The following is a 13603-nucleotide window of genomic DNA, read 5'->3' on the forward strand; positions in this document are numbered from 1 at the left end:
GATTTGGCAATACTGCAAACATAATTCAGCATCTCTGGCACTGTTTATAAAACTGTGATCACAGCCTCACGTGTATTAAGACAGGCGGTCATCTGCAAAATTTCATGCTGGTACATCCAAAGAACAGATATTCCGCCAACCATTTGAACTATGGGTGAAAAAGATGGATGGGAAAAAAAGAAAATAACATCCAAGAGGGTATGATTAAGCAAATACTCTGTTCGTGAGAGGATAAAACTCCAGCATTAAAAATAGACACTCTGTGCAACGCCATCTCAAATCTTGCATTTTACATCAACAACACATGAAAAACTAAGACATCTATAAAAATACAGAAGACAACTGGATCAGAAGACAACTGATTTTGATACAAAACACCTTCTTACAATAATTATTTAAATATGTTATCAAATTTCAACCGTGTTTCTCCCCCACGCCTCCTCTTTCCTTTTAACTTTGCCTGAAATCAGTTCTCCAATGACAGGAGCAAATCCACTTTGCTTCAAGCATTCTTCTGGCACCAAGAAATGGAAGCAGGGTATCAAGTTAATTAAGAGCATGATATTAAAAGCTGTGTTATCAGCAAAGTGAAGGTGCAGACAGCAGCAGATTTTCTGTGACTCTTTATGAGAGAACTTGTCTCCACTTCCACCCCAAAGTCAACATCTAGTGCTCTCAATATGGAAATTCAGTTAAAGCCTGAAGGTCAAACAGCAAGAGATTTCAGATTCAAGCAGACATAAGAGAGAAATTCCAGCTCCAACAGGTAGACTACTGCTGCTACATGGGGCAATGCCTTCATTTGCAGGATTTGCACACAGTTGTTAGTGAATCCCTTCCAGAGGAAAAACAGGCCAGTCAGCCTGACAGCTGCAAACAAATGACAGTATCATATTTCCAAAGCCTTCCAATGTGTTTCATGTCCCTCTTATCACCCAGCACCATGTTTTCCAGTAAAAAAACATCTTCGTGGGGATATCACAGAGCTCCCACTCCAGCTTAATGGCCCTCGTGTTCAGAGAGGAGACTGTTTCCCTACCACTCATCTTATAAAGTTTACTCATTATGTCCGTCATCTCAAGGATTTCCACACTGATAATTACTGCCCCTCTTGAGCCTAAACTCTGCCTTCATTTCCACCCCTGCTAGCACCCAATGCTGAGTGTTGCAGTGGAATTCAGTATGTGATAAATGCAATGTCATACACAGTCATCAGTACCAAAATATCACTTTCAAATGCGAATGAGACAGGAGGTTTCTGGGAATGGACTTTTTTAAGTATTTGAAGCATACAGACACAGAATAACAGGTCTGAACAGCATATGGTAGAGTTTCTTTGTGTAAAAATCAGACAGATAAGAGCAGAACGTGCCTGAGAGGCAATGTGGAAAATGGCTTTAGCTGGGCTGCCAGAAAAAGAGAAGAGTTATCAACTGTGCTGGTACTTTGGTAAATATAAGCACATTCTATATACACATATATATACATGTGTATATAGAATGTTGCAGTTGCTTTTTCTCCCAGAAAACTTCACTAAATCTTACTGAAGAATATTTAAATGAATTCCCCAAAACATGTAAAACAACCCAACAAAACTATGCTATGATGACAAGGAAACATGTAGCTTTATCTTCCTTTTCAATCTTCCTTTCAACCTACCCCCCACTACCTTACTCACAGCACCTGCTCTCCTGTGTGCAACACACTTTTAGGAGAAAACCAGGTCTACACCCAGATTATTTCCAGCCACACACAGCACAACAGGAGAGCACAAATATATCCTGCACCATTTTATCATTCCACTCTCGTCAGCAAACAATAATCTCAGATAAACGCAAGACTCTATTACAAAGTATCTCCACTAAACAAAGCAAACAAAAAAAAGCTTTTCTTTAAGTTACCCACCTGCACAATGCACTCAAACACTGCTAACCAAACCCTTCCTACACACACCCCCATTCCCCTTGTAAGAGCATACAGCAGCTGTTCAAAGGCAAACAGGGAGGCAGGAGATGGGATGGGGGACTGACTCCATGTGACAGCTTGGGAAGGCTTAGCCTTTGGGAAGGTCAGGAAGCAGCTCTTCAGAGGCAGAGGCAGACTAAAACCACCTCTCATGATGCCTAGCCTCCAGGAGGATAGAATTGTTTGTTTCCTGTGGGATGTTACTTACTTTTGGTTTAGTAGGAAACAAAAAAACCCCTTATATTCCATATGTCATAGCACTGAGAGCAACCTGACAGGAAGGATTACAAGCCAACATTTTAGTAATCAAACTTCCAGTCCCAACACAAACTTCCAGGCACAAGTGTTTCACCTTAACAAACAGCCTAACCAAGCACCCTGTCAGAAGTAAAAAGCTGTTCATTTAGACCAAAAGAGTAGAAAGTGGTATCTTGCAGCTGATGGAAACAGGAAAGATGAGATCTGGAATGCAGAGTTACTGACAATAGAACAACCATTTCCTTGGTGTCAATGTCTTGTTGAAGACATAGTCAACTACCAACCATAGTTTTATTTTTAAGTGATCTTTCTTCCTCTCTGGAAATTAATTACATTTGCATACTTCTTTCTACCCACAGGGTAGCCATTAAAGAAGTTTTCATATTAGTAATCATCGTCACTAAAATCAAAGTAGCTGAGAATATTTTTGGATAACCATGTAAACTGAAATATTATTTTTATATGCATCAGCTAAAATTAATGGTTTTCTTTAATTTAGGTATCTATAGTAGTCAGCATGGGAACCTTGTGCTTCACTTCTAAGTTTTCTTTTTTCTTTTTAAGCTTTAGCATGCTGTTTTTAAAAGTAGAGCAAATTCTTATCACTTAAAAATTCTACACAGCCTCTATATTGGGCCTTCTATGTCACACAGTACCTTGAAGGTATTCCTTTAAAACATTATTTCAGTATTTTTAAAATTTACTGTGCAGAGGGCTGTTTCTCCTTTCATTTTCTTTCTGAGAAATGCAAATCTCCCAACTTCTAAACTTTTGTGTACTTTCACTTTCTGACTGCTAATTCTGTTAATTCTCTAGTACCAAAATTCGCTCAGAATTCATAGTTCCCCTTCCTTTCTCTTTTTTAATCTTTTTTAGAGGGTTATTTTGGTGATTGTTTTTTTCTTTTTCAAGTCTTCCTTCTTGCACCTCTTTATGTTCTCCTGATCTTCAATCACAATTCCAGAGTGTCTTCCATTATCTCCTTCCCAGCAGTATCATCAAAATGACAGATAAATTATATTTCCCCTATATTCTCCAAAAACTAACATCAAGGTCTTTTAAAGTTTGTATGCATAGAAGTCATATATAATCCTGCCAAACTCTCATTCACAGGCAGACCATGCCTCTCAACTTGTGCTCTGCAAGTACCCTTTCTGTTCAGGTATATATCTCTTGCCACCTTCACAGCTTCCCTGTTTCTGATCCAAATTCTAGTCTAATCCCAATGTGGAACCATAACTGCAGCAATGAGGAAAACGGAGCCATTGAAAAATAAAATCCCCTTTTTCCTTCTACTTATAGAAGTAACACCTTCTCCTTCTACTTATAGCAGTAACACTGATATTTCCTTTCTTTTTATTCCCAAGCTCTTGCAACATTTTAGGCAAACTGAAGCTCTCCTCCTCCCAGAGCCACACAACATTACCCTCCCTAGCAGAATTTATCTTCAAGGACTCTCTAACCAGGATGCTAAACAGTCAACAAAAAAGACAAGAAAATAGATGGGTTTTAAGCACTTCTTGGTTCCTCCAATCCTCAGATCTCACAGTTTAAATTATCCCAACTCTATCACAAGCTCTAATTTATAAATCTCAGCAGCAGGTCTCAGATGGAAAGTATCAGACCAAGGGGAGCACAGCACTGCCCCAACATTGCTCCCACCTTACCATTCTCCTTGGCACCACCCATGTGCTGGGAACCTCAGCCTCAGCAAAAGGCTGCATTTACTGCTCCCCTTAGGGTTAGGGTTACCCTTAGGGTTATGGTTGAGAAAACCACGAAGGCTACAGCTCCAGGGACAGTAGAATTACAAAAGGCATGCCAAGGGGAGCTCTCCATTAAAAATAGTAAAATAGCATGCTTTGTGTCACCTGAAATCCTGCTATTCCCGAAACCTCTCTTGAATGACTGTATTTTGCTGTGTTCTCTTTTTATAGAGTATATAATCTTCTGGTCATAAAAAACCATAAAAGGTTTTCTTCCAGCTTGAAATCCCCTTGGGAACACAGAACTGTAAGCTGCCATTCATTAAGTACAGAACACTTCAAAACACCATGACACAGCAATCAAAGTTAGAACCTGATACAGAATTAACAAGGCTTTTTTCCATATCCATCTCCAGATCAAGTGAAGCTGTAAATCCACAGCTCGTGCTGGATGTCTGTGTCTCTAGCACTGCTACCACAGCCACTAGTATTTCTAGTAAAAATACAGTTCTTACTGATACTTCCTGGAAAGGTAATTTCACTAAAATATAGACTGGGTCCAACTAACAGGAACACGTATTCTTGGGAAATCTGTTCTTGCCAAAAGAAACATATTGTAGAAAAGACTCAATCAGATCATATGTTGTTTTCTCAAGTCTTACAAACTTTGTAAGGTGAAGTCTGTCTATTACCTGAATTAAAAAACCATAAGTAATGCTGACAACTTAGATGGCAGCAACCATACGTTTTGGGTTATTGCTCAACAAATGTTTCCTCCTGGTTGGTTGAGAAAAGGTGTATTGCTTGGGAGGAGAAAGGGTTTTGCTAGATATCAAAGCAAAGATACACTTCAACATTTCCATAGTCTCACCTAAAAGGGAAGAGAAGGAAAATCTCTGTTTATGGTGAAAGCAGTTCCTCGTTAACACAAGATTTCTAATGGCCACTATTTTTCACTATTTTTCTAATGGCCAAGTCATTTAAATGGCATCACTAGTCCCACACTATTTTAAAAACCTCTTATATGCCACTGCATGTCAAACATTACACTGCCATGCCACTGAACAACAGCTGAGATACATGGGCTTCCATGAAGTGAATGAACAGTTTGTAAAGCACTTTCTAATTGTTCAGCACAAGAGGAGCAATCAGAAGGTGGGACCAGTAGCATTTGTGCCTGTAACTACACCTGCTCAACACCACTTCTTTAAAAAACTATTCTTTTCACTTGCTCACATTTTTCCAAAGTGTGTGCCCAGAAAGTTTTCATGCTGAATGTTTATCTCAGACTGGTTTTTAAAGAACAATCAACAGTTTCAGCTCAAACAGTTCAGCTGCTACCAAGAGTAAGATCTAACAAAAAAATTTTTGCCTAAAATGAAAAAAAAAAACCAAAAACAACCATCAGTCTTCCCTTTCTATTCCAATCTTTTTAAAAGTCACAGTAAACACAGATCCAATAGAGGTTAACTCACAACTAAAATCTCCAGAGATGTCAAAAGAATGACTACTCTTGATTCCCACAGGTAACAACACAGCTGCACATGCACTACCTCACAGGCACCCCAAGGGGTTCAGAAGACAGCTCCCTATAATAATCATTCAACAGTTTGGCTAAATATTGAACTTGGCCAACAGAACCTGTATTTCCATGACAAGCCTTCAGGGATAAGAAAGGAACGTCAAATTCAAAAACACAGGTAAAAATGGCCAAACCAAAGGAGCAGAAGTAACTGAAAAGCAACACTGGCAAGTTTCCAGAAGACCAGGACTGATGTTTGGAGGTAGAAATAAGGTCAGAATCAACTTGGCTGAGAGGAATCATTGCAGTAAAGAGCTGGGAAATTGCCAAAAATGGGCAGACCAAAGAAATGGGACAAGCAGGATAAGGAAAACCAAGGGGAGCAGTCTAAACTAGTGCAATCTCTGGGAATGGCAGAGATACTGGACACAGATTTCAAGGGAGAACCAGCCAGCTTTTGCAGAAAGAATAAAGTACCAACTTTAAAGTACCAACTTGTGTGTCCAACTCAAGACAGCCACGATTCAACAGTGGAAGTATTACAGCCTTTTACATAACATATGCAGTAGTAGATGGGAGGGCTTAGATGTTCCAGGAAGCTGAAACCAGATCTTAAACCAGGCACACAGAATCTGAGGAATACTGCACTCACCAATGGCAAAAGGAAAAATTTCAGAGACTTGTCTTGCACCACACAGAAACTCTGAGGAGTGGTAGGGTTGTGTCACAGGCCTCTGGAAGGATGCAGCTCTCACTTAAAAAAACAATTTTGTCTTCCTCTTCCTTTAATCTCCTGCTTTGATGGTTGTACAACTTCCAATTTCTCCAACAAATAAAGCTGTTATACTCACTGATGGTCTTTACTGAGCAGTTCACCCCAGATTAGACCCTTCCTGTGGACTAAATACAACAAGAGAAAAGTAAATCTAACTAAAGATTTAGCATAATTGGAATCCATGAGGCCAAACTGTGGTTACATAGATTGCTCTTTTAAGACAGCTATTTTAACAGCAGGGTGGGTCATTTGCAGCTTAAAATGCTGTATTTATGCCTCTGAACTGTCATGTTTATATGGAGCAGCATTGCTTTCCATTTGGCAAACCAGTTCCAAACCCTTCTCCCAGTCTCAGAAATAATGATGTCCACCCACACTTTGGGAGTAGAAGTTATGATCACTGGAAAACCTCGAGGATCATGTTCATCCACATCCATAGAAATATATGACTGGACAACAAAGAAAGTTCATGAGTACACAGGGAGTTAGGTGTCACAGGCCAAAAGCCTCCAGCTTCTAGCTGTGACACCAACTTTTAAACATACATATATATATAAGGCTTTTCTACTGATATTATCATCTACTGGTATCATATTAATTGTTGCTGTAACTGTCCATGTGATACCATACAATTTGGAACTTTAAAAAGTGACCCATAAAACCTGGAAGGGATAAGATAGCAATGAGATAGTTCTCTTGTGCAGATAATGTCCATTCTCAAAAACTGAAGTGCTGAGAAATGCTCTACAGACTTCTGGGCCTGGACAGGAAGACTTGTCCCAGAATTTACATTTTATGTGTAGCATCTTCCACAAGACAACACCTGAGAACCAGTTTTAAAAGAAATTATGCAATGTTCAATAAGTTTCAATATTTACAGAACTGTTATCAGAATTAACAGTGCACTAGCACTTAGCACTTTATGGTAAAAAATATGACAGAAAAATGACACTAAGAGCTCAGCAAGCAGCTCTGGTGACTGAAGATATTACCACACTGCTGTTCAAGTTTACAGCCTCCCAAGCAAAGTCAATGGACCAGATCAAGTGAACACTCTTCAGAAATGTCAAGCCAACAGTTTAAATTAAGCCGCTGAACTTTGCACTAAAGTTGCTGAAGCGTAGGGACACATTTCGTTCCACCTGCCCTGCTGTGGGAGGCAGTGGTTTCCAGCCTAATGAATGTAAAAAGTAGCTACACGATTGACAGAATTGTTAGTGGCAACACAAAATGTGGGTGGGCAACAGGAAAAACAAAAAAAAATTAAAATCTGTAGAGATTTTTAAAGATCAATACCTACTGTATCCAGCACAACACAAATCCCCTCTCCTCCCCACCCCTGCAAGTTGGTGTTTGAAAGAGCACTGGGAAAAATCAGAGGCTTAGCAAACTATGAAAAATTATTCTCTTAACACTGGTCATCACAGAGAAAATGTAGAGAAAGAGCTGGAAAAAGAACAGAAGAGACTCCAAGCAGACCAAGTATTTTTAAAATACCTGATACAAAGCCGTTTCATTCTGAAGTCTTATTATAACTCCTAAAGACTGGTCAATTGTTTAGAAATTCAAGTCTGAATCTAAGCTTCAGACTGCCAAGGGTTAAGACTTGAAGCAAACACAAACCAGAATTATAGAAAGGTGCAATGCCTAACTTTAAAAGTAAACCTAGCACTGCATTTCAACACAATAGATGTAACAACAGAGAATGAGTGGAAGAACAAATTCTCAGCAAATCTCTGTCTCTCCACTCTGAGCTGTAATTTCCACCTTAGAGACTTGTTCTACTCACGGCAAGGAGAAATTCCAGGCATCAAATTCTTTCTAAACACATTTCATTATGCTGGAAGTTAGAGAAAATTCAGCGATACAACAGGGTAAAACAGTTCTTCAAGCATAGAGTTAACCTGGGCTTCTTAGCCTTGTATAAAAGGAGGGAACTGAGCATGTGCAGAGGCATTCACAGGAACTGGTTATAGCTTCAGGATTCTGAACAGTTTGCAACATTGCAGTAGGTGTACCCTAACTATGAAGTGCCCCAAGGAATTGAATTGTGCTGTTCCCAAAGATTTGCAACATCTATACATATATACTTCCTATAATTAGTCATACAGTGGGAAGAATAATTATTCTTCTAAAAGGTTAGATGCATAGTAACACATATTATTTTGTTAAGGAAGACTAAAATACCCATGCTTGTGAGAGCTGATGACCCCAACAGCTCTAAAACATCTTACCTAGCAATGGGAGTTAGCAGCACGCAAACCTTGCACCAGGCCTCTGTCTGCAGGTTCTCACTCAGAGTGACACAGCCCCACTTGCTTCCCATATTCCCAGATTCAGGATGCATCTGCCAGGGAAGTCCAGCTATAAAGCCCAGCCCCTGCTTTTCATCCCCCCCAAGCACTCCCCAGCTAGAGCTACAGGTTTGGAATACTTCCAGATTTATTTTCAGAAATTACAGCTCCAAAGTGCTCCACTGCCAAATACTACAAAACCTTGATGAGAAGCACACCGAATGAATTTTTCTATCACTGTCTTCCCTCCTGGACTGTCTTATCCTCTACACTCATTTCCCTTCACAGCCCTCCTCTAAATCCACACTCCTTTCCTCCTAAGTCAATCCCTTCCACCTCTCTTGGTTACCTCCTTCACAAGATAGGTGTGCCTGCCTGCAGACAGTTTGCCCTGTCTGCAAACTGGAAGAACCACAGGTGTATTTAGAAAGAAGCAACTCACACACAACCAGCTTCTCTGTCAGCACACCACAGCAGCAGATGCACAAACAAGATACAGGCATTTGTGAGATATACAAGAACATCAAGGGGAACAAGTGGGCCAGGTCTAAATGTAACAGCTCAAGAATGCCAATGTCTTCTTGAAAATACCCTGCTGGTTTCATACAAGGTCTAAGCAGTATCTCACTGCTGTACATGATGACTACTCTGAGTCAATACTGACACACTTTTACACACCTCTGTTGCAAAGAAATCCTTGGTCACATACTACAAGCTGGACAGAAAGTCTCCTTCACCGAAGGTCAAGATCTCAACTTGCCTGGAAATTCGGGGGAAAACTACATTACTCTATTATGTATCATCAAGATGGTTTTGATGTACCTTGGTACTTCAATTTCCCATTTCACTATTTATTGCATATTTGGTAAAATTATCATAGATTCAAGAACTTCACACTCAGTAGAAGTCCAGAAACAGCCTTCTTGCTGAGTGAATATCCTTTACTGAAGGCTTCAAATGCTGTTTGCAGGAAGTGCTAACATATTTCTGTAGCACTGGCATCTGCCTTTGCCCTGTGAGACACAAAAGTAGCTGGATCAATGGGCTGACAGAAGCACAATGTCCACCTGTGTTGGCTCATGCAACGCCATTAACCCCAGTTTATGGCACAGGGAAAACAGAGCAGTCACTGCCAGGAAAGCCTGGAGTGTCTGCCTTATCTCCTGTACACCTCTCTTACCGTGTACGACACAAATCACAAAGACTGACTATGACCCTACCACTCCCCTGTGCAGTCAAGACACACACCCTCCTCTCAGTCAGGTCCTTCATTTACAATGTTCTTGTTGTTTTCTGTACTTCACTAGATTTGCTCTTCATTCTCAACCTGCTTTGTCTTGATTGTTGCTTGGTTTTGCCTCACGTGCCGCCAGCCTGTGGTGACACTTCCCACAGTAAGCAAAGCACTACAGAGAACAGAACATGGGAAGCAAAGGAAGGAGGGCAGTGGTAGAAGGTGGTGCCTGTGAAGCAGAAAAGGGAAATGCCTCCTTCTGTCTGAGAGCCAGAAGAATCAAGTTCATGTGTAGGAAAGAACTTATCGTATTAGATAAAGCAGCAATAGGTGTGATTTGAAGCTACGCCTATCTGCCTGACAGATGTGCATTAATGCGCCCTAAAGCTTTCTTCTTCCAAGGTCAACATTTTCCAACAATGTTTCTGCAAAGGATGTCTGTTTGAGATTTAGGTAGATAATCCAACAATGGAGAGGAAATTCAGTTTGTCAGACAAGAAACAGGAAGGGAAGCGGCAAGCTGAAGCAAAGAGGGTGTAAGACAGAGCTCTGAGCTGTGCTGCCTGTGTTATTTGATCTCCCATCTCTCTTCAAATACAACAGGTAGAGGTTTCAAACTTCATCTCCAAGCAAGGTAATTGCTCTTCATATGCAGTCAAAAAATGGGGAAGTTTTTCCAACAGAGACACCTACAAAGAGGGTCCAAGAGGTATTGTTATAGTCTAAAGGTGCATCTTATGCAGTAGCAACTGGGCAATTAAAATTTGCTGTTGCAGAGAACAGCTCAGAAGCCTGTATTAAATCTTAACAAGGAAACAAGAAGTGAAAGGGGATCCTCAGCCTTCTCAGCCTCATTTTCCTTCCTAATTCTAGTAAAATAATACAGAGACTGAGGAACCAGAACATATAGGAAACAAAGCAATCATTTCTCCTAGCAGTCAGTTCACTCCACAGGGAGAACTCCATTGATTACAGCATCTGTACAACCAGACTGGACTTGAACAGGTCTAAGATATGACTAATGACATCCAACCCTCAATAAATCTGAGATCGTAAGACTGAAAATTCTGCTGCCTGGGAAGGGGTACAGCCTTCAGTCTCAGCTGACAGCAAGTGAGACAGATGTAAAGTAAGCAAGTTTTTGCAGAGGTGTCATCACTGTGTTGAGCAAGGGAGCCCAACATCCTCTGAAGATCATATGGCTCTTTTGCCACACTGTGGCAGGGTTCTTTGTTTCTCCACGGCTCCCTACAAGCTACCACCCACTACAGATTAAGTTAAAATTAGCTCATTAAAACTAAACTAAATCAGAGGCAAATTTGTCATGTATATAGCAAAATACATATAGATACTTGAAAACCGCCCTGAAATCATGATTTGATATCAACTTAGTACTGCAGCAGGGAACAGTGAGTAAAAGAGGTCACATGCACCTCGAAGTTTGAAAGTGCCAGAACTTCTAAATTTAAGAACACTGAATGTCAAGTTCCTGCCAAAAATACACAGCCCCCCCCACCATTTGCTCCCACCTAACATTTGCATTGAGAGTCAGAGAGACTTGTGAAAAAAAGGCAAGATATTGCATTCCCTGAGTTCCTAGAAGCAAGGCAGCCCACTGAATTAAGATCTTCAGAAGCAGGAAGAAAAACTTAATAAGCTTTTAATTAAGAGCTTTTGTGAAAAGCATTAGCAAACAGTTGCTCTGCAGTGGGAAACTGCAAAGTAATCTTATTGGCAGCACAACAGGGCTTTTCAGAGTTTGAGGGCAGAGACAAAGATGAGTCTCTGCCTCTGCTGCCTAAGAAGTAACCCAGAGAGACCCTCCCAGCTGCCAGCCTAGACAAGCTCAACACCAGAGGCTCCTGCAGAGCGATGATACCGGCCTGCGGATGGAGAGTTTCAGTCAACACCGTGCTGGACCGCCCAGGCAAAAGCCCCTCTAGTGTCTGCATTACAAGCCGGGCTCTGATCAGCATATATTGACTTTACTCATAGTATGGGGAGAATGTATACCACTGGGATAGAGCTTCAAGTTCATTCTTAATGCTGCTCTGCCAAACCCACATAAGACGGATGATGGTGCATCAGGACTGCAAGGGCATTTCTATGATATTTCACAATCATATTCTAGCTCAATAAACGGGCAAAAATCTGAAATATGTACCAAACTAAACACACAATCTGCTTCCTTTTAAGGCTTCTCAACACGGGAAAGAAATCGTGAAACCCGGCCTGTAACAGACTGGGGAGGTTAACCATCGCCGCTGTGCCCGATGTCTCGCTGCCGCGCTCCCCCTGAGGGCGGCTGTTTACGTTCGTGCCCTCCACACGCGCTGCTCGCACCGCGGCCGGCACGGCTCGGGACGGGCCACGGCGAGCGCCGAGCGCGCATCGACACAGCCGGCAGCGCTGCCGTGACAGCGCCGGCGACCGAACCGGCGGCCAGGGCCTCCCCAAGATGGGGCTCGGCCGTGCGCGCCCGCCGCGGAGCCGCCGCCCGCCGCAGCCGCACGACCCCGCCGCGCTCGGCGCCCACCCCGCACCTTCTCCTCGCTGCCCCCGCTCCGCGGCCGCCCGGCCGGCGCCCATCGCTCACCTCCGCAGCCGCGGCTCGCCGGGCACCGCCCCGCGGCAGCACCGGCCCCGCGCCCCAGCGCCCGCCCGCTCTGACGGTGCCGGGAGCGGCGGCCCCGCCCCGGCCCTGGCCCGGCCCCCTGCGGCCTCAGCGCGGCCGGCATCGCCCGCCGGGGCTGCTGCGGGAGCGCTTCACGCTGCCCCCGCCAGAGCCACGGGGTTAGTCCGGCTCCAGAGGATCCAAAAATGCAGGATTCGCTTCTATGGTCATCTGCAGTTAAGCACTGCTGGAGGTAGAAGAAATTCTTCCTGATGTCCAAACTAAATTTCCCCTAGCCCAGCTTAACACTATGTTTTCTTGTCCCGTGGCTGGTTGCCTGGGGGTAGAGGCGTACCCCAACCAGCTGCAGCCTCCTTTCAGGTGGTTGTAGAGAGCACCAGGGGCTCCCCTGAGTCCTCTTTCCTCCAGGCTAAACAGCCTCAGCTCTCTCAGCTCCTCCTCATAGGACTTCTGCACCACCAGCTCCATTGCCCCTCTCTGGACATGCTCCATCACCTCACTGTTTTTCTGAATTGAGCCCAAAACTGGACACAGCACTCAAGGTGTGGCCTCACCTGTGTGGAGTACAAGGTGTTCCCTACTCTTCTGCTCACACTGATACATTTCAGCATGTTTCCTCCATCCATCCATCCACCATTCCCTACACTTGAAGTTGCTGGGTGGCTGTCTCACAAGCATGTGTTGAGATTGCTGTGCAGTTGGAGGCTGGGCTCCATTTCTAAACCAATTTCTGTTCTCCACTGCTATCAGTGAGGGATTTATCGTGCTCAAGCAATGATAAGAGTCATTTGAAAGAATGTAGGAAGAGGTCACAGTCCAGCTCTGGCTCATTCCATTATTTTTACATGGTGCTAAGGAGAACACAGGTTACTAACACATTACCTTGTGGGGAGTCCCGTGAGGGACTCCTGCCCAGAGGAAAGATGCTGAAGTGGGGAGCCAGTGAGACAGAGTCACTCTTGCCTGGATGCCTCCAGCCAACTGTGCACGACCTGCACAGGACTACTGCCAAGAACCAGCTGAGTCAGTCCCAACACGGCTCCAGTGCAAGAATCTTAATTTGCTTGTTGCAGTTCCCTTGTGCTGGAAGCTGCCAGCTGAAGTCCCCAGTACAATCTGAACCAGGATAGAAAACCCTGGAGAGGCAGCTTGAATCTTTCATTTCTCTTTCTGCATGTCATTGGTGAAATTCCATAAAGGACTCCCTGCTTCAA

General features: G+C 43.0%; 1 protein-coding gene across 7 annotated transcripts in view; it reads right to left on the bottom strand.

Moving 5' to 3' along the window:
- The window catches only part of INPP4A (inositol polyphosphate-4-phosphatase type I A), a 113072-nt gene extending 100627 nt beyond the window's left edge, over positions 1-12445 (bottom strand). For 5 of the 7 annotated variants that reach the window (XM_063392550.1, XM_063392556.1, XM_063392554.1 and 2 more), the window contains exon 1: positions 12351-12445. The gene's annotated coding sequence lies outside the window, so the exon portion shown is untranslated. Of the gene's footprint in view, positions 1-6103; positions 6275-12350 lie in introns of all 7 variants that reach the window. The other 2 variants (XM_063392552.1, XM_063392548.1) reach the window with 1 other exon arrangement.
- Positions 12446-13603: the final 1158 nt, after the last annotated feature.

This window comes from Prinia subflava, chromosome 3, assembly GCF_021018805.1.
Source record: "Prinia subflava isolate CZ2003 ecotype Zambia chromosome 3, Cam_Psub_1.2, whole genome shotgun sequence".
NCBI classification, from domain to species: Eukaryota; Metazoa; Chordata; class Aves; order Passeriformes; family Cisticolidae; genus Prinia; species Prinia subflava.